At 35.9% G+C, this 24,129-nt stretch overlaps 1 protein-coding gene across 5 annotated transcripts in view; it reads right to left on the bottom strand.

Moving 5' to 3' along the window:
* Positions 1 to 24,129, bottom strand: part of INTS6 (integrator complex subunit 6) — a 97,091-nt gene that overhangs the window by 51,004 nt on the left and 21,958 nt on the right. The window contains exon 2 of one of the 5 annotated variants that reach the window (XM_020899622.2): positions 16,593 to 16,815. The exons of the other annotated variants lie outside the window; for them this stretch is intronic. The gene's annotated coding sequence lies outside the window, so the exon portion shown is untranslated. The remainder of the gene's footprint in view (positions 1 to 16,592; positions 16,816 to 24,129) is intronic. 5 annotated transcript variants of the gene reach the window in all.

The raw sequence follows: 24,129 nt of genomic DNA on the forward strand, positions 1-24,129 counted from the left end.
TGCTGCTCCTGCTGCTCCTCTGTCTCCCACCCCAAGGCTCCCCTCCACCTCTAACACCTAGCCATTCCACACTGCAGTCTCTCAAGACTCAGCATTAAGCTTTGGTCAGTTTATAGTCAAAACACACAATCCACTTCCTCACAGCTTCAAATACTACCTACACTCAGTATCTTAAAATTGTACATGTCCAGTCTAGATCTTTCTTTTGAGTACCAAATATTCTTCTGTCTACTTGCCATTCCCTTTCAAATGGCTCAAAGGTACTTCAAACCCAGTTTGCTCAAAACTGAACTCATGATTTTCCTCCAACCAAAATGGAACTACTCTCTCAAGATCTCTTAGCTCAGTGAAAGGCACCACAATCTATCCAGTTTTGCAAGAAGCCATCTCCCTCTTCCTTATACCCCCAAAGCACTATACGTCAGCAAATTTGGTTGATTTAACTCTCTAAATATTTCTTGCAACTGTTGCTTCTTTCTGTTTTATTATCACTAACCTCCATGATCAAGTTGCCGTCAGAACTAATGTAACAATGCCCAACTGGTCTCCCAACGTCCTGCTTGTCTTCCACTCCTCCACCCCCTCTTCTCCAGATAAAACCCTTGGAAGACATTCTATTACAGTCATATTAATAACATTACTTGGCATGGTCTCAAAACTCCTTGTGTGGTCAAGCCCAACCTTCTTTCCCATTTTGTACAATGATCCTTCTTCTTTTATGCTGCAAATGGCATTAGCCTTCTTCTAGTCCCTCAGTCTCAAAACACTCCCCTTGGGAAAGAGCCTTTATACAGTGCCTCTACCTGGTATGATCCTTCCCACTTTATGTGTAGTAAATGCCCCTCACCTCTTCAAATCTCAGCTTTCAGTGACCTTCTTGACTAGATCTAGTATGCCCTTATTATAAGTTCTCACAGTACATACTCCTCCCTTTTGTAGGATACATGATCACGGCAGTTTTACTGTTATCACATGATACTTTTATTAAATGTTTGTCTTCTCAACTAAACCCAAGGGGGCAGAGCTCCTGCTTGTTTTACCACTTGATCCATAGAGCCTAACAGTGTCCAGTTCACAGAAGAAACTCAATAAATATGGCTGCATGAATAAAATGGATAGATGGATAAATAAGGTAACTGGCTTAACTGTGACGGGTACTGAGAAATCTAGTGGACAATAAAAAGAAATATTTTGAACAAGTGGAACAATACACCTAAATTGTGTGCTTTAGAGTAATTATAGCCAGAGAAAGACAGAATGAAGGAAACCAAGATAAGTTAAGGAATTGAATAATAGTTTAAGAATAACACCAAGGCAAAAGGAATAGGAATGAAAGCAAGAAACAAATTAATGAAAACAAAAAGCAAGTGACCAAGACCAAAGACAATTAGAGGAAAAAATACAGATTATGATATGACCCCCAAGGCTCTCACAGTTCTCCACCTCCACTAATACAGTAATGATTTAACATGGTCAAATGAGAACAAGTTACTGTAACATACAAAGCATGACTTTTCAAAATATGAGAAACTAAAGTTCCAAAAGGACATACACACTCTGAAAAAGAGCACTTTTCTTAAAGATGCACAATAATGTTACCAACTCTACCATATAACCACATACAACTGTTAAATAGTATTCTAAGTTCTTAGGAATCTAACATTTAAAATAAAATAAACTATAAAGTATTAGATAAGAAGGCTAACTTAAAGTACATTGGTAAAGAAACTTAAAACACAAAGATACAGTAAAAGCCTGGCAAGTCAGTTTGAGAATCATTATTTCCTAGGTAACTGAGAGCATTTAATGCTTCAAGCATAAACACTTATCAACCAAACTTTCTTCAGTATGCTATCTATATACATCCCTATCATCTGGAAATACATTGTGCCTCCTAAAAATAACAATAACAACCTTTTCTTGATAAATCAAAGATGGAGTGAGAGATAAAAAGTTAAAGATCTCTTTTGTTCATACCAAATATCGCCCCAAATCACACAGCAAGCTAACAGGCTGACAATCAATCTGTCATTTACTGAAGGGTGTGCCAGGGTTTTAATTTGACACACTGCTTAAATCATCACATTTAATCCTCCAACATACTTGTCACCTATAACTTATAGAGTCTAAGGTATATCAGCAGTTTAATGTATCTCCTTGCATCCCCAAACTTTAACATGAAACATAAATGAAACTTCTTCCATCAGCAGCACATAATTGTCCCTCAAGCTACATAAACCCCCTTCTTCTTCTTCCATCCCACAGAAGTTCATGCCATCTGAGTATCACAGAGTTTGCATCTAAGTCTTCTCCATACTGGATCTGAAGGTTCTTGTGAATCCCTTCTGGCCATCAGAAGTTAAGCATAACACCAGAGTTTATAGTTTATAGCCTGTGCTTATGATCTTAACCTCTTTATGGCACCTTTAGTTTGAAGAGTGTCATTTCAAGTCTACATCAAAGACTACTAGAATTTCATTTGCAGTTCCTATTTGATTAACCTTAGAATATATTTATATTCTCTTCATTTAAATGATAAATTACTAGATGACAAAAACGCTTCTCCTTTTTAAAAGGCTGCTTTGAACAGGTGTTGGATTCATCAGTAATAGTTATTTAATAATTGGTAAGAGTCATAATACCATATCATAGTTTTGAAAGTTTTACCTCTCTTCTCAGAAATTTCACAATTTGAACTGCCTATATATTGCACTGCCTGTTGTACCATAGGTACATATGTGTGTATCATATTTTTTGTTTCAATGCTAGTTCACTGTAAAGTAATAATTTCCTTAAAAATTTTTTTACAGAACAATTAGGGACACAAATTTATGTTCTTGGAACTTCTATGAGAGGGACTCCCTGGTCCAGTGGCTAAGACTCCACATTCCCAATGCAGGGGTCCAGGGTTTGATCCCTGGGCAGGGAACAAGATCCCACATGCTGCAACTAAAAGATCCTGGATGCTGGAATGAAGATCAAAGATCCCATGTGCTGCAACTAAGACCCAGCGCAACCAAATAAATAAATATTAAAAAAAAAAACAACTATGAGACTTCTGGATAAAACATAATAACCAGATGTCATGGGAAGCAAGTTTCGATTGTGATTCAAACAAAATTGTCAACATTTGTGAGACAAGTAGTGAAACCGTGATATAAATTGGATATTGTATTATTTATTAAACCCCTTAAATTTTTTGCTAAGATCTAAAGAGAAATTTAAACTAATTCAATTAAGAGTAAGTACACTGTAAATTAAACTTAAATTTAATAAAATCTATTAAAATAACTTTTTGCTGAGCCACAGAACACTGCAGGTAAGAGTGTGTGTGTGTGTGTGTGTATGCACATGCGCTTACATGTTAAAGATGCATACAAAAGTACCTAGGGTAAAATGAAATGTTTGGAATTGCTTTAAAATAATCCCCCTAAAAAATGCATACTGTGTATTTAACTGTATAAATGTGTATGGGGCAGGGGCAGAGCAGATGAAACAAGACCAGCAAAATGTGGCTAATGACTGAAGCTAGGGAAGGGTTCCTGAGGTTAATCTCTACTTCTGTGTATGTTTAAAAGTTCCAAAATAATTTTTTTTAAAATTTGGATATATGTGAATAACACAACAATTAAAAACACAAGCAATTAAAAGCCTCTGTGGAAAGGGAATGAGAAGTCTTGCTTTTACTACTAGCCCTTGTATAAACGTCATCATTAGCCAAATATTCATGTTACTTAAACCAAAACATTTTAACTCTTTTAAATAGAATATAAAAATTTACCCTGACATGAAATGCTAAGAAGGCAAACAGTTCAGCCCAAGTGACAGCAAAATGATCCACACATGGGTGTCAATATGCACAGACACAGGCAGATACAAGTCCGTAGAGTCCAGCTGAAAGCTAACAAACGTCTCCTGATTTCAAAATGCAGAGAAGGTAGGGAAAGGGTGGATAACATTTCTTAAAACAAAACAAATACAGAATTATCCTTTAGGAGTAGGAGGAGGGTAAGGAAACCTTGACACAAAAAGATTGAAAAACTTGTCTAAGTAACTGCAGGTTCTGGAAAAAGCAAGATTTAACCCACATTCTCCCATTTTGCTACATCCTTGTTACATATCTGGATTTTTACCTGATGTTTACACTGTGTTTAATAGTGTGTTACACTACTAAAAATTTGTTTTCCTCTTTGACTCAAAGTAATTTCAGATTGCTGCTTTCTTAGTTCCTATGTCTGTTTATATATATTTATAAACAAGGCTAGTAGTGTTAGTTGCTCAGTCATATCCAATTCTTTGCAATCCCACGGACGGTAGCCTGCCAAGGTTCTCTGTCTATGGGATTTTCCAGGCAAGAATACTGGAGTGGGTTGCCATTCCCTTCTCCAGAGGATCTTCCTGACCCGTGATCAAACCCTGGTCTCCTGCATTGCAGGCAGATTCTTTACCGTATGAGCTACAGCGAAATCCTTATAAACAAGGTTGATTTAACATTAAAAACTAATCAATGTAATTCACTATATTAACAAAACTGAAAAAGAAAAATCATATAACCTCAACATATGCATAAAAACTGACAAAACTGCATACTCATAATTTAAAAAAAAAAAAAACAGCAAACTGTGAACAAAGGAGAACTTCCACAATCTGATACAAGGAATAAAAAAAAAAACTACAGTTAAAATCACACTTACATGGTGAAAGGTTTCACTCCCACCCCACTCCCCAAGACTGGGAACAGGCAAATATGTCTACTCTCACCACTTCTACCGGTACATTTAGTCAAGAAAAAGAAACAAAAAATGGACAAATACTGGAAAGAAGTAAGAGAGTCTATGTTCACAGTTCACATAAAAAAAAAAAAAAAATCAAGAAATGTGGATAAAACTACTAGATAATAAGTGATTTTAGGAAGGTCACAGAATTCACAGTCAAAATATAAAAGTAAAATATATTTCTATGTAATAGCAACAAATAATCAAAATTTGAAGGTAAAACTAGGAATTTACGAAAGTATCAAAATATATATGCAAAACTTACAAAAGGAAAACCCACAAACATTCCTGAGAAAAATCAAGACTTAAAAAATCTGAGCAAGGGACGTCCCAGTGGCTGACTCCACACTCACAATGCAGGGGGCCTAGGTTCCATCTCTGGTCAGGGAATTAGATCTCACATGCTGCAACTAAAGATCTTGAGTGCCACAACTGAGAACCAGCACAGCCAAATAAAAAAATATTTTTTAATAATAATAAAAAAAATTTTAATCTGAGATACATACTTTGCTCATTTATCAGAATAATCAATAATGCAAAATGTGCATTTTCCCCAAATTAACTTAGATATTCAATGTAATTACAATCAAAATTGCAGTAGTGTTTCCTGTAAACAAGCTGATTCTAAATCTACATGGAAATTCAAAGACCTAGAACAGACAAAACAAGTCTAAATAAGAAAAAGCTGGAGACAAACTGACTTCAAGGTTTACAAAGCTATAGTAGTAGACAGAGTTGTACTGGCAAAAGACAGAAACAGAGATCAACAAAACAGAATAGAAAATCCAAAAATAGACACTAAAATAAGTGGCCAGTTGACAAAGATGCCACAGCAATTCAATGGGTAAAGGATAATCTTTTCAAAAAGTGACACTGATACAATAAGTTAACAGGGTCAAAAAAGTGAACCTCAACACTTTCTTACTATCATACAATAAAATTTCTAAATGAACACAACCCTAAAAGTAAAAGCTCATACTATAAAACTCCTTAAAGAAAACACAGCAGAAAGTTAGTAACATCGAGTTTGGCAAAGATTTCTGAAATAGTTCACAGAAAGCACAAATCATAAAAGAAAAAAACAAAAATATCTGCTCTTTAAACAGACAAGACTGAGAGAAAATATTTGAGACATGTACCCAATAAAAGACTTGTATCCAGAATATGTGAAAAATTCTTATAACTCAATAACAAGACAAACAATCCAGTTTTTTAAAAATGGGCAAGAGAATCAGAACACTCACTCCACTAAAGATTTACAGGTGACATATAAGACATAAAAAGATGTTCAACATCATCAGTCATTAAGGAATGCAAACTAGCCAAAATGAGATACCACTACAAACCCACTATATTGCCTAAACTTTAAGACTGAAAAAAATCAAGTTTATAAGGATGTTGAGCACCTAGAACTCTCATACACTTCCTAGTAGGAATGCAAAAACAGTATAGCCACTTTAGCTGTTTGGCAGTTTCTTATGAAGGTAGATATACACTATGGTAATATTACCTACCAATTGTACTCCTAAGTATATACCAAGAGAAAAGAAAATATACGCCCACAAAACGATTCTCATGCCAATGTACACAATGACTTCATTATAATAGTACGGGCGGGGGGGGGGATGAAAAAACTATTCTACCTTGGTGAGTGGCTAAACAAATTATAATACAGCAATGCAGTGAAATACTACTCAATAAGAAGGAGTGAACTACCGATAGATGCAACAACATGAATGAGGACTTCTCGGGCAGTCCAGTCAGTGGTTAAGACTCCATGCTTCCACTGCAGTGGGCATGGGTTCGATCCCTGGCTGGGGACCAAATGCCAAGCTATGTGGCAAAAACAAACAAACAAGTAAACAACAACAAAAAATGATGTGGATGAGCCTCAAAAGCATTATGCTAACTGAAAGCCAGACACAGACTATATACTAAATGATTCCACTTATATGAAATTCTAGAAAAGGCAAAAGTACATACACACACACACAAAGTGACACAAAGCATATCAGTGTTTTCCAGGGGACAGTGATAGAAATTGACTGCAAAGGCATAAGACAACTTTTTCAGAATGATAGCTATAGTATTTTATAGCACTGAAGTGAAGTGAAGTCGCTCAGTTGTGTCCGACTCTTTGCGACCCCATGGACTGTAGCCTACCAGGCTCCTCGGTCCATGGGATTTTTCAGGCAAGAGTACCGGAGTAGGTTGCCATCTCCTTCTCCAGGGATTTATAGCATTACAGTGCTATTAATAAGTCTTTATATTTGTCAAAACTCATCAAGTTTTATACTTGAAATTGCTGTATTTTATTACATATAGATTGAAGTTAGACACAAAGGGGACAATAACAACAAAAGAAATATAAGCGAATACAAATTTTGAGTACCACATATTTAGTGGCAAAAAAGGGAAAGAAAAGTCCCTGGAATACATATGCCATTTAATTTGGAGTCTGGTGCCTTTCACTATTACCACGCTGCCTCCTCTCTAAGAACTCCTCTCTCAATATCCAGGGCAGAATATTCATTCTCAATCTTTCCCATGGGACACAGAAGATGTGCATGCAAGCACATGTGTGCATACACATGCACACGTGTACATACACACTGTCTCTCTTCCCCTCCATGGGAACAGCAGACTCAATTCTTAGTAGGCTAATTTAACTATATACACCTTGCTCTCTCCCACTTAAGGCAGCATAACAAAACGAAAGCAACCCAGTGGCTTCATTGTAAGGGATAGCTGAAGTACTTTAAACTCTTTAACAATAAATTATTTGGCACACATTCCACAACATGCTGAGATCCAGATGGGAGTCACCAACAATTTCATTCATTAATTCACCCTGAATAAAAATCTACAAAGAACTAATGCTGTCAGATAATGGCTAAATAAATGGCAAAAACCTGCAGAGTATTAACACATTATATATCATTGAACTTAAAGAAATTAGGTCAATAGCTAAAGCTGTACTAGGGACAAGGCAGCATTAATGAAATAACTACAGAATGATAATATAGGTAAATAGTCAAATGTTAAATTCTGCGGTAGTTATAAATGCTGGAAAAGTTCATTTAGGGTATGAATATCAACTGAGAGACTACTCTGTGCAGTGACTACTCGTAAATAAAAGGAAGATAGGCGAGTCCTTGCCCTTGTGGGGCATGGAGGCAGGCTGACACTAATCAAATAAGCACACAGATTACTATGTAATTACACATTACTCTAAATGCTATAAGGGAAAAAAGTTTTTTACTTTCTCTTTTTAAACATCAAAACAGAATCCTATGCTCCAGTCTTAACTAACGCAGATCACTCTCCCCCTCTTGCCCTGATATTTTTCTGAAAATCTCTACATCCCATTAACACCAGATCTTTCCTGATTGCACCAGTGTTACCTTCATGGGCAAGCCTTCTCTAACCCCTACAAAAACTAGAAGTCTCTCCTTTTTGTAGTTTGACAGAGAATAATAAAGCTAGAATTTCTTGAGCACTCATTTTCTCATTTAATCATTACAATAACCATGAGATAGTTATTATCCCCATTTTAAAGATGAGGAAACTGAAGCTTAAAAAAAGAGTTAAGATTACATTTCTAATTAGCTGGAAAGCGAGGACTCAAACCTGGATCTTTACAACACAAACATATTCTTTAATAGTATTCTTTAGATTAAACCTACCTTAAATTGGAAAGACTGGTATGAATGGATGACATATTTTCTTTCAGGGAAAAAAAAAAAGTATTTCCTAACTCTGTCTACTGCATAGGCATGAGGACAATCACCAACTCAACAGTAAATATCACCTCTGAAAGTGAAAGCCACTCAGTTGTGTCCAACTCTTTGCGACCCCAGGGACTATAGTCCATGGAATTCTCCATGCCAGAATACTGGAGTGGGTAGCCTTTCCCTTCTCCAGGGGATCTTCCCAACCCAGGGATCGAACCCAGGTCTCCCACATTGCAGGCAGACTCTTGATCAGCTGAGTCACAAGGGAAGCCCAGTATCACCTCTAACGCCCCCCTTTTATGGAGTCAGAGGTTAGTTTTCTTTTTGGTATTTAGTAAGGAGGAGAAGGAGAAACTGAAAGACAACTGGAATGCCTGTATTTCTAAAAAGTTAGGTGAGGGTGGAGGAAGGAAATTAAGACATCTTTTATAAGAGATCTTGAAGCTGTACACAATAAATGAATGTATAAGTAAAGGTGGGTGTGGCTCAGTGGTAAAGAATTCACCTGCCAACACAGGTGACACTTAGGCTTGGATTCCATCCCTGGGTGGGGAAGACCCCCTAGAGAAGGAAGTGGCAGCCCACTCCAGTATTCCTGCCTGGAAAATTCCATGGACTGAGGAGCCTGGTGGGCTACAGTCCACGGGGTCACAATGAGCTGGACATGACTTAGCAACTAAACACAACAATACCCAGGTTATGGTTTCTTATATCATTTCCAAGTACACAGAATCTGGTATGATTCCAGGTCTGGGGCAAAATGTACAAGATAAACTCAGAACAAGCTGTTAAACTACAAGATAAGGATGTTCCCAAAGTTTTTAAAGCATAATTAATTCTTTACCACCCCTTTTATTTCAGAAACTAAAAACTGGCCCTCGAAAGCCTAATCTTTCTTCCTTCTTACCAAAACCCCTCAATTTCTGCTGGACACATGGCCGCCCAAGTAAAGATCCCATTTTCTACTCTGCCAGCTTCTAGTTGATGGACTCTGACAGGAACTGCCATATACAAGGATTAGGTCATCTCCGTACTAGAAAGCTGCCTGCCCTCCATATCCTTCACTCGTTCCCACAAGCTGAAAGTCAGCTTAAGTACTGAACTAGGATGTGTGTTAAAACCAGTATCAACCATTCAGATAAAAGCAACAAAGGAAACGGAACCCAGGGCCTAGACAACAGGCTGGAGCAGAACCACAGTACCTCCCAGGCCACTAACCAGTTTTGTCTTTGATGTGAGAGAAAAAGAAACTTCCTATTTTAAGCCACTAATACTTTTGTCCCAATTATAGCAGCTGAACCAATATCCTAAAAAAAATCAGTATCTTTCCAGAAGCTTTTCCAAATCCTTGAAAGTTGAACTGGATGTTTGTCAATTCTTTTGCTCTGGGGCAGAAAATATGCATTCAAAGAGACACTGGGCATTAAAGGCAGGGAAGCACCCATTCTAATCAAACCAATGCTAAACGTCTCTTTGTGATGTAATAAACAGGAAGCTGGCTCCTCCAGGATCAAGTACCATTCTAGTCCCAAGTCTCAGGTCTGCTTGGATAATGTAGATGAGGAAAAAAGCTTCAAATAAAATGAGTACTTCTTAAATCTACTTCCTCAAATATAATACAGCCTTAGCACTTACCCATAATGAACAGCAACAAAAACCCATGTAACTAGTTATCAGGCCCTTATAGATTCATTTACATTTCCTCCTTCCCAAATGTGTAGAAGATTTAGTCCTTAACCATTCTTTCCCTTAGATTTTACCCTTCTACAATCATAATCCTCAGTTATTTTTCTATTTATATGCAAGGACGGCTTAAAATCCAAGGATACCCAAGATGAATTTATCTGATGGAGAAAAGGTTTGTGAAAGAAATCTGCCTATCCTAGAACCTGCTTCTTAGGATTAGAGAGAACAACACACTGTTACAGCACCTTTATATGTCTGCCTAGTATGAGAGTGTTATTAAAAAGGATGTACTAAATGTCACTGAATTTTTCACTTGAAAATGATTATGTTGTATGTATTTCAGTCCAACAAAAAAGATATAAAACATTAGCAAAAAGCCAAGCCCTTTACCAACTTGGTTAAAATGAATAAAGACAAAGACGAAAGTGGGAGAGAAAAAAATAAATGATGATGATGACTGTACAAATCAAGAAGTCTGACATCCAAAAAGAAAGAACAGAGACAAAGGAAGGAAAAAATCATTGAAGAAATAAGAACATTTCTGAAACTTAAAAGATAAGAGTTTCTAAATTAAAAGGGCCTGCCAGGAGCTAAACACAAAGTCTAGTAGCAGTAAGATAAGTAACCAAGTGAAATGATTAACATAACCTGGGAGAACAGCGACAAGAAAGCGCTAAACGTGCAGAGAAGAAAGCACAACTAAAGGCCTGAAAGCATTACAGGAGGGAGCATTTGACCAGTGCCTCAACAAATACTGAGTAGGTTTTGGACAAAGAAAGGTGGAAAGAAACAGGAAACATTTCAAAATTACGGAACAGGCTCTGACAAATAAAGACTGTCATGTACTCAAGGAACAATGGGATCAATTCAGTGTTGGCGAAGCACTTAAAGGTAGTAAAAACCAAATAAATCACGGAAAAATAGGATAAATTTATAAAGGACTTTCATGCCCAATTAGGGAACACAAATATTCCAAGGTAGGAAATAAGGGGAAAAGGAAGAACACCTAAGTGGCACCAAAACTCAATCAGAAAAATAAAGGCAAGTGAAAGTCGCTTAGTTGTGTCCGACTCTTGGAGACCCCATGGACTATACAGTTCATGAAATTCTCTAGGCCAGAATATTGGAGTGGGTAGCCATTCCCTTTTCCAAGGGGGTCTTCCCAACCCAGGGACTGAACCCAGGTCTCCCGCACTGCAGGTAGATTCTCTATCAGCTGAGCCACAAGGTAAGTCTAAGAATACTGGAGTGGGTAGCCTATCCCTTCTCCAGGGGATCTTCCTGACACAGGAATTGAACCGGGGTCTGCTGCATTGCAGGCAGATTCTTAACCAACTAAGCTATGAGGGAAGCTCCTTATTTTAAAGTGACAGTCGCTCAGTTGTATACAGACCATAGAATTCTCCAGAATACCAGAGTTGGTAGCCTTTCCCTTCTCCAGGGGATCTTCCCAACCCAAGGATCAAATCCAGGTCTCCTGCATTGCAGGCGAATTCTTCACAACTGAGCCACAAGGGAAGCAGGAGGGGGTGGGCAAATGGGTAAAGGTGATCAAAAAGTAAACTTCCAGTTATAAAACAGATAAGTCACAGGGATGTTATACAGCATAGTGACTACAGTTAACAATATTGGATTGTATATTTGAAAGTTGTTAAGAGAATAGATCTTAAAAGTTCCTATCACCAAAAAAATTTTTTTCTATGTATAGTGGTCAGTGTTCACTTAAGTTATTTTAGTGATTGTTTCATAATACATATATATAGAATCACTGTGTTATATACCCGAAGCTAATACAATGTTATGTCAATTATCTCAATTTTTCAAAAAATACATGTGTGAGTGTATATATATTTCAGAACATATTCATCACCCAAAAAAGAAACCGCATACCCACTAGCATCTCCTCTTATCCCTAAGTCCTAGCAACCGTTATTTCTGTTTGTATGGTACTGCTTATTCAGTCATTTCATTTAAATGGAATCTTTTATGTCTGACTTCTTTCACTTAGCATATTTTCAAGATTCATCCACATTGTAGTGTATGTTAGAATTTCATTCCTTCTTGCGGCTGAATAATATCCATTGTATGGATATACCACACTTGTTTATCCATTCAACAGCTGATGAACATTGTACTGTTTCTACTTTTTGGCTATTATAAATAATACTGATAAAGACATTTTATGTGGAAATTTTCTCATTTCTCTTGGGTACATACCAAGAAGTAGCATTCTGGGATCACAGGGTACTGTGTCAAACTTCTTAAGGAATCGTCAAACTACTTTCCACAGCAGCTATATCACTTTATATTCCTACCAGCAATGAGGGTTCCAGTTTCTCTACATTTTCATCAACATTTCCTTCATCCATTTTTTAAAGTTTTAGCCACTGCAGTAGGTATAAAGTAGTATCTCATTATGGTTTTGGTTTGCATTTCCTTAACGGCTAATAATGATGGTGAACATCTTTTCACATGCTATTGGCCATTTGTGTGTCTTCTTTGGAAAAATGCTTCAAATCTGTGGCCCATTTTTTTTAATTGGGTATCTTTTTATTTCTGTGTCTTTATATTCTGGATACTAAGCCCTTATCAGATATATGATTTGCAAATATTTTCTTCTATTCTGTTACTGTCTTTTCCTCACAGTATCCTTTGAAGCACAAATGCTTTTAATTTTGATGAAGTCAAATTTATCTAATTTTTTTTGGTTGTGTTTCTGGTGTTATGTCTAAGAAACCACTGTCTAATTAATCCAAGATCATGAAAATTTATGCCTAGGTTTTTTTTTTTTTACCAAGGGTTTTAGCTCTCACATTTAGGCTGCCCACTCATTTTGATTTCATTTTTGTAATATGGTGTCAGGTAAAAGTCCAACTTCACTCTCTTGCATGCGGATATTCAGCGGTCCACAACCACTGCTTGAAAAGACTACTCTCGGCCCATTAAAATGTCTTATCTCCCTTTTCGAAAATCAACTGACCAAAAATGTATGGGTTTGTTTATTGATCTATATGCCTATCCTTAAATACTACTGCACTGTTGTTGGTGGTTTTGTTTTTTCAATCCCACACTAGAGTATGAAGAGTAATGGACTTCAAGTAAAAATAAGACCCAACAGTCAAGTCCCACCTCTGCCTCTTACTTGGCAATCGGCTATAATAAAACTCATTTTCCTCACTCTTACAGAACTAGTAAGATGTGAAATTATCTTGTAAACAATAAAAGGTAAAATAACTAATTTCATACATGTTTTCTTAATTACTACAATCAACCTCATAAATTTTGGTAGCCAGGAATAAAAGCACATAATAAGAACCTTTCACATTAATTTCTTAACAGTACCTAGCACATATTGAGTGAGTGAGTGAAGTCGCTCAGTTGTGTCTGACTCTTTGCCACCCCATGGACTGTAGCCCACCAGGCTCCTCTGTTCATGGGATTCTCCAGGCAAGAATACTGGAGTGGGTTGACATTTCCTTCTCCAGGGAATCTTCCCGACCCCTCAATAAATATTTATTGAGTGAAATTAACTATTTTCCAATTGCTCTGTATTCTCTCTATTTATTTCCTATGTTAAGACTGAAGAAAAAACTTAAAATTTTAAATCATCAGGTTCTTTCTTTAGCAATTATTTCCTTGGGGAAAAAAAGGAAGTAAATTTCCCTTAGGCTACTTCTAGCTTTTGAGAATTATCCAATACTGCATTTAAGATGGTTCTCCTCATATGATATTTAATAAGGAAAGGAAAAATTTAAATATAAAAGTCAAAGTGTATTAGATAAGATTTAGTAACAACCTGATTTATTTAGTTGGTAGTTTCTACAGTTACACTCTACAGTTGCAGTGTATAACTCTTAAAGAGGAAAAAACACCTTTTATTTTTTTGTTCCAGCAGTATAAGATCAACAATTTGTTCAGAGGAAAGAGCAATTACTTGGGAATCAACAATATGTTTTACTCCAACTTCAAAAGTGAGGTCTAATTTTTTAGTATTATTGCTATAATTACCTACCATAAAATGCGACCAGTTTTAAAAGTGTCCCATCCAAACTATATCCAATCTCTTGAGATAAATCATAATGAAGAAAAGTATTTTAAAAATAATGTATATACATGTAAAACTGAGTCACTTTGCTGTACAGCAGAGATTGGCACAACACTGTAAATCAACTATACTTCAAGTTAAAGAAAGGAAAAGCGGCATCCAATCCAATTGTTTTTAGTAAATTTACAAAATGGTGTAAATCTTTAGATCATTTTTAGACCATCCAGTTTTAGACCATTTCCAACACCATGAAAAGATCCCTCATTTCCATCTGTAGTCAACCCCCAGTCCATTCCCAGGCAACCACTAACCTATTTTATGGACATTCCATAAAAAACAGAATCATACAGCATGTGGTCTTTCACACCTACGATAATGTTTTGGAGGTTCATCCACCCTGTAGCATGTCAACAGTTCATTTATTTTCGTTGCTAAATAGTATTCCAAGTTTATTTTGTGCCTGATTATAAAACAACCCACAAACAATCTGTGTTCTCTTTTACAAGGAGGTTTAAAATAAAGGCTACCCAAAATAGTTACTCCTCGTATACTCCACACCACTGCCACTGTCTTTCTAAAATCCAAATCTAACCATTTCTTTCTCACACACTATGGGGCCATGCTGACCTGTCCAGTCTCATTCCCTGCTGCTTCTTTCTTGAACACTCTGCCAACAATCAGTTACTGAGGTATATATGGTTCTCCAAGGCTCTCCTTCTATCACCTTTTATTTTCTTGTACTCATCTACTTTACAAACTTTCATTAAGTTTTCAAAGTCCAACTTAACACATCATTTCCCAGTTCCAGCCCCACTTTCTCAGCAATAATCAAACTATTTCTAATCACAATAATCAAATTGTGCTATAATCAAATTTCTTCTGACACCATGCCTTCACTGTTTATCTCTCTCTCTTACCAAACTCATCCCAGCACCTAACCTCGTGTCTGAACATCACTGGTATTCAGTAAGTATCCATTCAATTAAACAATATGTTCTGATTGCTAATATTCTTCTGCTCAGTTCAATAATGAAGATCCACTGTACTCTAAAGCTGAAGGTGAAAGGACCTAGCAGACATAATGTAACACAACTGCAAGATCTAGGGCAGCGGTCTACAAAACAGGGTATACTCCAGGGGTCAGCAAACCATGGTCCTCCAGCCAAATCCAGCCCACAGCTTGTTTCAGTAATAAAAATTTAATTGAAAACAGCCACATTCATTCATTTAATATTGTCTGTGGCTGCTTTTACCCTAAAACAGCAGAGTTGAGCAGTTCCAACAGAGACCGTATGGGTTAAAAAGTCTAAAATATTTACTATCCGGCCTTAAAAACAATTTGCCAACCAGAATTACATCACGATGCATGGTGAAGGAAAAGAAAATATCACAACTGCTTTTATGTAAGTTTTCTCATCTCATCTTTCAAAACTTCTATTTTTGTTTATGCTTTCTACTATTAATACATCAGTGATATATAATTACTAAATATAAAAATGCACATACATTAGGGATGGTGCATGTCCATAGTATTATTAACTATTCCAGGTGACTCAATTAAAAAAAATTTTTTTAAACAAAATACCTTTTTTTAAACAAAATACCTAGAAGTCTCACTAGGACAGACAAGTTTTAGAGTTTACCTGAAAATTTAGCAATCACAATTATTATATGAACAATTGGGTTCTGTAAGTGCTTCAAAGCACAGAGAAAAGAGGCCTAGAATGAAACATTTTTCAAACCTAAATGCTCAAAACATCTCTAAGGAATCTTCTATGAGGTTAAAAATGTAATTCAAACATTGCAGATAGTACTGATTCTTCAAGTTGAATGCAATAAAATATGTGTTACATATATCTGAACTGCTTCAAAAGTGCCTATGGTTTTTAAAAAAACCAGTGTAACAGACAAATCAAATTCCAATTTGCCCTTCTAAGTCCTGAAGCCCAATTGCCTGATATATAATTGAAAGATGATAAACATATAAGCTAATAAAATACTTCACTACATTTTTTTTTAAATCCACAGGTACTTAACACAAAGTGCTTTTGTAAAAAAAGTGTTCCTCAGCTGTGATTGTAGGCTGTTTCCATTTAAGACAACAGACACTAACCTAAGATTCTGAAGGACCCAGGAAATACCACATTCCTCCTTTTATAGGTCCTTAAGATTAGGAAAGTGGTTTCTTATAACTCAAAAGTTGAGGTCTGATTGCCATTCTCAACAAATTTATAAACTGAATTTACCAACTGAACCTGAATTTGTCAGGTTAGGGTTGTCATTCTGTGTTGAATCACGTTCTCCGACAAATAGTCACAGCCCCCAGAGAGAACTACACTCTACTCTGCTCACCTTTAAGGCTCTTTCTGAGACCTTCCGAGATGACTAGCATCAGACTTTTGAGGAAGGCTAGCCATTAGACAAGGCTTTTCCCCACGATCTGACTGCTTGAAGTGACATCCAGGACCAGGTCGATCCTGTATCCAGGAATCACGACCCTCCCTGAGGCACCAGTCATCATGAGACAGTCAGTGCACTTTGGCACTTCTTGAAAACCACTGGACTGCTCCTTTAGCTGAAAGGAAAAAAAACATCAAAACCACAACAAACAAAACAAAGGGGGAAAAATCAGTAATTCAACCTGAAAAGACAGAACGTGGGGAAAAATATACCAAAACAGCCTTGTCTAGGACAAAATGTAGCCTTCCCTTGAAGTAGATCAGTTTCAGTATCGTTCCAATCACTGCACATTTATTCCTAATATACAAGCCTAAAAAACTGTAAATCTGTTCTATTACACATGAAAACAAAGCTTCAAAGTAGAAGTTATGAATAATAACTATTTATGGAACACACCTAAATAATGTAATGAAGGTTATTTACAAAAAAAACTAACAGCCTCAGGCTTAGGCAAATGTGTCCCAACAGGAGTCCAAGTTTTCAGCTTTTTCACACTCTTAAATTGTAATCTGACTTAGAGAGGCATGAAATACACCTAACAGGCAGACCTGTATTGAGTTTAATTGGCAGAAAACTGTCAGTGCAGTCAAAGCCAATCTACTAGTATTCTTAAATTACATACTGTTGAACAGAAAAGGAATTAAGTTTCCATCCTCTTTATAAATGACTTGACACTACTACAAGAATACCCCTCACACACATACAATGCTCTTGTCCTAGCATTATGAATATCAATCTTCATGCTTGTTTAAAATAAGCACTTAAAAGATGCTTACATTATGGCTTTAAACAAAACAACTCAAAGATCTGATAAATAATAAAACGACTTAATCTTTATTTAATCTGCTTCAAAACAAAAATTCTATCAGAATCCAAAGATAAAATTCTGCTTATTTCTGGTTTTAAATACAAATTACTTTTCCTAAGATGTAACATTAAAAGGCAAGAAAAAATCTTTATGTTTATTGTGTTAGAAGTTGCTCATAACTCCTTTAATACATCTGTACCCTAAAAATAATGATACTTTATCATACAATTATTTTATATTCTTTTCTACTACTTATCCCATATACCCATTTCAGTTACCACTACCAAATCTTCACAGATTCCCATGCTGGAAACCTCAAAATATTACTAAACTATTATATTTTGTTTTCACTTGTCTGAAAATATGGTTAAAGCTTGACCTGTGTCCCCCACAAAAATATGCATACACATCTAAATAATATCTGGATAAAGATTTCAGGTAATACCCAGAACCCTCTGAAATCCAAGCAAGGACCCTTGGTTCAAAACCCTGTCAAATACTTTGCTTTGTTCTAGGTCCTGCCTAGCATACCTGACTCAGATTTCTGCCTTCCTACGCAGGCACTGGCTTCGTTTCAGCACATTCCATGTTTTTCCTGGCTTATTGTATGTATTGATAGTTTGCTAATTCTTCCCAGTTTACTATCTTTCAACTCTATCTTCTTTCACGTTCCAGCAAAGTATACTTACTAAAATGCACATCTGATCATGTGACTTACCTGCTTAACATCTTCAGTACCTCCTCTGCATGTGTTAAGAAAATCACCTCCTTAACTTAAGGTGGTTATCTGGCCTCTACCTGCATTTCAAGCACACGCTCCTCCTCCCTACACTGACCACACTCCCATTATATAATTTACCGCCTCCCAATACACTCTTTTCATACTTTTATATACACTGTTCCCTCTCCCTGCAGTGTCATGGCTCAATTCCTTACTCACTTCTCAAAACTTAGCTTCTCTCTTTATTTCTGTCATGGGGCTTATCTCAGAGGACTAAAAACGCTTATTTACTTTCCTATCTTCAAAGGTAATGTTGTCTAGGGGCAAAAGTCTTGCTTAATTCCGTCTTTGTGTCCTCAGAACCCAGACTAAACATAAATGTATGGTATGCCACTATTCTTGTACACAAACCAAAGTCACTATGCAGTACAAGAAAAATCATTGCTTAATTAATCTAAAATATACTGTAAGCATTCAAAATTGGAACAATTCATTATAGAAGGGTATTTTAGCAGCAACTCTCTAGTAAGTAAAAATTAAGTCTAACTATCACTAGTTCTATATACATATCACTTTTTAAAATAATGCTAGTTACAAACATCCAAATCAGGAATTAAGGAATAACAAAGATAACAGAAAACTATATAGTCCTTTAGATAAAAACTCCTAAGCCAAATAACCAATAGCACGAAATATGAACTAATACTCCCCTCTTTTCCCCTGTCCTCCCCATCTCAGTCTCAGGGTCTGGGCGTCCTCTTCAATAGAGCACACCATATGCAGCAACTATAAAGACTGACTACAGTCAGTACAGAGGTCACTTCACAGCTATCCAACAATGATTCTAAGTTATACCAAACACAATAAAGAATGTATTCACAGAAGACCTATTCCATATCCTTCAGACATCCAATTCCCAAGTTTAACAATCCTAAAGGTCAAGAGTCAATTTTTAAACAAAACACTGCTAGTGAAAGTCACTCAGTCGTGTCCAACTCTGCGACCCCCATGGACTATAGAGTCCACGGAATTCTCCATGCCAGAATACTGGAGTGGGTAGCCTTTCCCTTCTCCAGGGGATCTTCCCAACCCAGGGATTGAACCCAGGTCTCCCCGCATTGCAGGCAGGGTCTTTATCAGCTGAGCCACAAGGTAAGCCACATGTATTGCGAGACATGTACATGAAAAACAGTTTTATCTTGCTTTGTTAAAGTGGTTTATTTTCACATTTTTTTTTGTAGTTTAAAACTGTATGTATCTGTAGTTTCAGTTATGTTTTGAAACCAAAACCAGACTGCATCAGAACCAACTGGACACAGTGAAACAAGTGCAGATTCCCAGGTCACTGCCCAAACCAACGGAACCAAAAGTTCCAGAACTAGAGCTGAAGCATGCACGCTTTATAAAATGCTCAGGGGGTTCTGATGCAGCCATTTGAGAACTACTTTTCTAAGTCACAGTCATTTATACATGGAAGAGTCAGAAGAACAGAAACGTCTGCAAATGAAATTTTCCTTACATGTGTGGGATTGCTTTTGCTTATTGGTTCTGACAGGCTAATAAATGCAGGCTGAAGTTGTCTCACACGCTGAATAAAAACTATTTTGATATAGCTTAATACAGAATTCTAGATAACACATTAGTAATTGCAGCCATACAACTTCACTAAAGAGTGATCAGCCAGCATTTCTTTTTAATTATTCTATCATAGAGTTTGTCTAGAGGCAATCCTTAAGAGTTTTTTTTTTTGCTGATTTCAAACTCAAATCCTTAAGAGTCTGACTTTGAAAAAAGATATCTTTAAGAGTTTTGCAAATATGAATTGCTGAAAATTCATTACAGTATTAAAATATATCATCAACCCTTTTAATTGTGCACTTTTATAATTACATATTTTTAAATATTAATAATTATTGATATATATATACATTTCTATAGCATACCAGAAGTAAGGGCATTCCCTTACAGGGTCAAAAATATGGGTACAAAAGAAAATGTGAATGATCTACATCTAACAAATTCTTATTAAATGTTCCAGAAAGTTGAGTTAATAGAGACCAACATACATGGTTATATTATACGTATGTTCAGAACATCTGAATCAGTAAGACAGAAGCTAATCTTGAAAATGAAAACTCAGAAACGCATTTATACACAGATCTGTTTAATACATTCTACCATACTACAATAACATCCTTCAAGATTCCTTAGAAGTCTTTTCGAAAAAGAAAAAAATAAAAACAAGTCTCCCAAATTCTAAGTGTACTGGGAAACAACAATTTAAAATATGTGTCTAAAAATCTTTGCATGATTAAAATAGTTTCAACAGCTTCTGGCACATATTTTGGTAACTTTAGTGAAACAAAATACTTTATGGGGGGATGGAGATGCGGTTTCTGATTTCAGATAGTAGAAACATTTAAAAATTCTGGATTGTCTTTTAAACATTACACAACATGAAGAGTTAAATGCAAACTGCAATTATAGATCCTAACTATAGATTATCCTTATAAAAGGTAAATTCATTCTATATTGCCCAGAATGATCCAAAAAAATCACTAATACCAGTCCACATCTCAAAGACTGATGGGACTTCTGCATCAACTTTTGAGAACTGAAAAACTGAAAGGTAAGATCACAAAGGACAGCCACTTTAATATACAGTTGAGCTTACTCAGACATTTCTCTTTCTACAAACAAGTACTCTTTCAAGAAGTTATGAAAGTAGCAGTCCTAGTTTGTCTTAAAAAGCTGGAAAACTCATAAGAAGGGAAAACTTTTCATGTCAAAAGCCAACAGGTTTTTTTGACTGCAAATATCTTCTCTAAAACATTAGCCTCTAGGGAAATCACAACATTGATAAAGACACGCAAAGAGTCTTCAGCAAATCTCAATATCTGAAAGGTAACACTACTATTAGCACTTTCAAGGAAGAGAAAAATAACTGCTACATGATCCTGGAATGTCATTCATCACCAAGAAGGGACTGGCAGGATTTCTTCTGGCTACTTTATTGAGCAATATAGTTAGCCACGTGTTCCTGGTATCATAGCACAGAAGTTTTCCATTGCAAAAGAGTATTAAAGAAGATCTTCTCAAGCAATAAAAACCAGAAAATTTTTTTCAGTAACTCTAATTATTATTTGGTGAATCTACCAAAACATCTGATACATTAGTAACATAACATGATGAATGATACTAGAAGTATTTGACCACAAGTATGCTTATCAACACCAAAGATGACTATGGCAATAAGAAATATACAGATTTCTCATGTATCAGAATTCAAGGTCCCATCTAACTCCTACCTCATAAATGAAAACACTGCAAAAAAAAAATTTTTTTTTACCAAACAGCTATATTTAAAAAGAAAAAAAGTCAAAAGATAACACACATATTCCTCTACCATAGGCCATCATCAAAATTTCCACAGAGTTATCCAAAAATACTACACTAGAAACACTTATGAACAACTCAAACAATGGCCTGGATTTTCATTAAATAAGATGAAAAAAGATAGTTAAAATCACAAATTAAGGTAAAATGACGTTACACAGCTCAGGAGTTTCAACCATAATACATGCTGTTTCTCAGAAGAAACTCCTAACACACTGCTAAATGATGACCTGTCATAGAGGAAATAGTATCCCTGTTATTATTTTGATAAACAAGTTGTAAGTAACTAGATCATTCTGGCCTGTACAAATTTAGCCAGGTCAGGAGGCAATATGGCACCAAGTTTTTCCATAAACTATTTTCTAGGTTCGAAACAACTTTGTACCAAGTTTCTCTATAACTTTCACAGACATAATCTATGAGCCACATCCTATACGGAATCACAAGATCCTTGAATTTAATCAGAATTAAAATGACTATAAAAATTTACATCACACAGGATTTGATACATGCACAGGATAGGTAATATTAACCCTCCTCTCCTCCTTTAGTGCTTTCATACACCTAGTATGTATCTCTCTTCTATCACTCATAAAACCATTTAACAGACAATCCTCCCCCATAAGACTGTGAACTTAAGAACCAGAAACCCACCCTATTCATCTTTGTTATCTTCACTACCTAGAAATGCCCTGGTCATAATGGTCATTCAAGGGACACTGAGAGAACAGGAACATAATACCCATGTCACAAATGCACAGAGAGGGGAAGCAGACAACAGTAAATCAGGTAAGTAGAATGCAAATTTCAAGAACATACAGTAATAGATTTAAACAGAAAGACAGCAGATAGCATCAGGGAAAAAGCACTGGGTCTGGAGGGGCTAGGATGTCTTTGGAATTTAGATCAATTCTAATCCAGAGTTTGGCAATAATAAATGTTATAATCTTGAGCAAATCACTTTGCCTTCCCAGATCTCAATTTCCTCATTTGTAAAATAAAAAATAATACGCCATAAGGATGATTTCAAAGCAGCAGGAACACTTATTACTGGAAAATAGCACTAGCAGAACAGACCATATACACTATGTGAGATAACAGAACTTTGAGCAAAGGGCACTGTATGGGTGGGATGCACAACTCTATAAATAGTAACAGGTCACATCAACAGCAGTCACAGCTACTCAAGAATTATACACACATATCTAATGTGGAAATTATCAACACTCACTCATTCAATAAATCTTTAAAAAGAATCAAGTTTTGCCAAAGGTAAAGGATAACAGGACTGAAGAAAAAGAGGCGAAAGCAATATTCTGCTTGCTATTTCCTAGTAAAAATTACAATACAGATCATATAACACACATACACTCACAAAAAAACAAGCAAATCGAAAAGCATCTTTATGCCTTTTATAAACTGATAATTGTCCTCAAAATGAATCACATTATTTAATTATTAAGACTAGGAGAGAGAAGTATTTCACATCTCAGCGAAAAATAAACCTTCCACAATAAACACATACAGGATACATTCTCTGGCCCTCAAAGTGAGTCTTGTTGGAATATGAAGAACCCAATATGGAGATGACCAAAGAAACTCCTAAACTTGAAACCCAAAATAACTCACAGACCAATATTCCAACAGCATATCCAAAATAAATCTTTGCCTCATAACGAGTCATCTATCTCAGATAAAAAGTTGTGATCAATTTTGATTGTGACTATCAGACTCAATATAGCAACATCTATAATCAATACTTTTTTAATGTAAGCCTTGTTCTTAGTACTATGCTAAATATTATAGAAGATACAACAGCACTAAAAGGCAATATCCTAGTCCACAGGAAAATCTTCCCAACCTTACTAGGAATGAGTTTTAGGTTACTATAAACACATAGTTCTACTTTTCCAGTATCTCTCCCAAGGACCTAGGACAAAAAGTGAGCAATTCCAATATCCATATGTATATTTCAAGATATTTCGTAAAGCTAAAACAAATTATCACCAACAAAGCAGATCCAGATATATAGGAACGAAATATACTAACCCCCAAAGGGAATTTCTACAAAGCTGGTTAAGATAAGAGTACCCTGAATAGATAACCTCACATGGAGAAATACTTCATATAAATGTAAAACATAAATAAAAAAGAAAAAGACCTTTGCAGCCATCATAACTACAAAACAAAATCACAGTGCTTCTGACCTGATTACTCATACCTCAATCTTTCTCTCAAATTTTTCAAAAGGATGGCAAAGTGGGAAAAAATTTGAAATTTTCAAGTTTGAAGTTAAACAATCTATTCACTCTTAATGTATACAATCAATGTCTATTTGTTTCTGAAAAATGGCAGAATATAATTGGCTACACAGATCAACTAAGTTTAAGAAAGTCCCAAAATCCATTAATGTCAGCTATGGAGCATCCCATAGCTATGCCTATAAATTATTTAATTACAAATTTTAATCTACCTAATTTTTCAACTGTTTTCCTGTGAATTAT

The sequence above is a fragment of the Odocoileus virginianus genome, chromosome 8, assembly GCF_023699985.2.
Source record: "Odocoileus virginianus isolate 20LAN1187 ecotype Illinois chromosome 8, Ovbor_1.2, whole genome shotgun sequence".
NCBI classification, from domain to species: domain Eukaryota; kingdom Metazoa; phylum Chordata; class Mammalia; order Artiodactyla; family Cervidae; genus Odocoileus; species Odocoileus virginianus.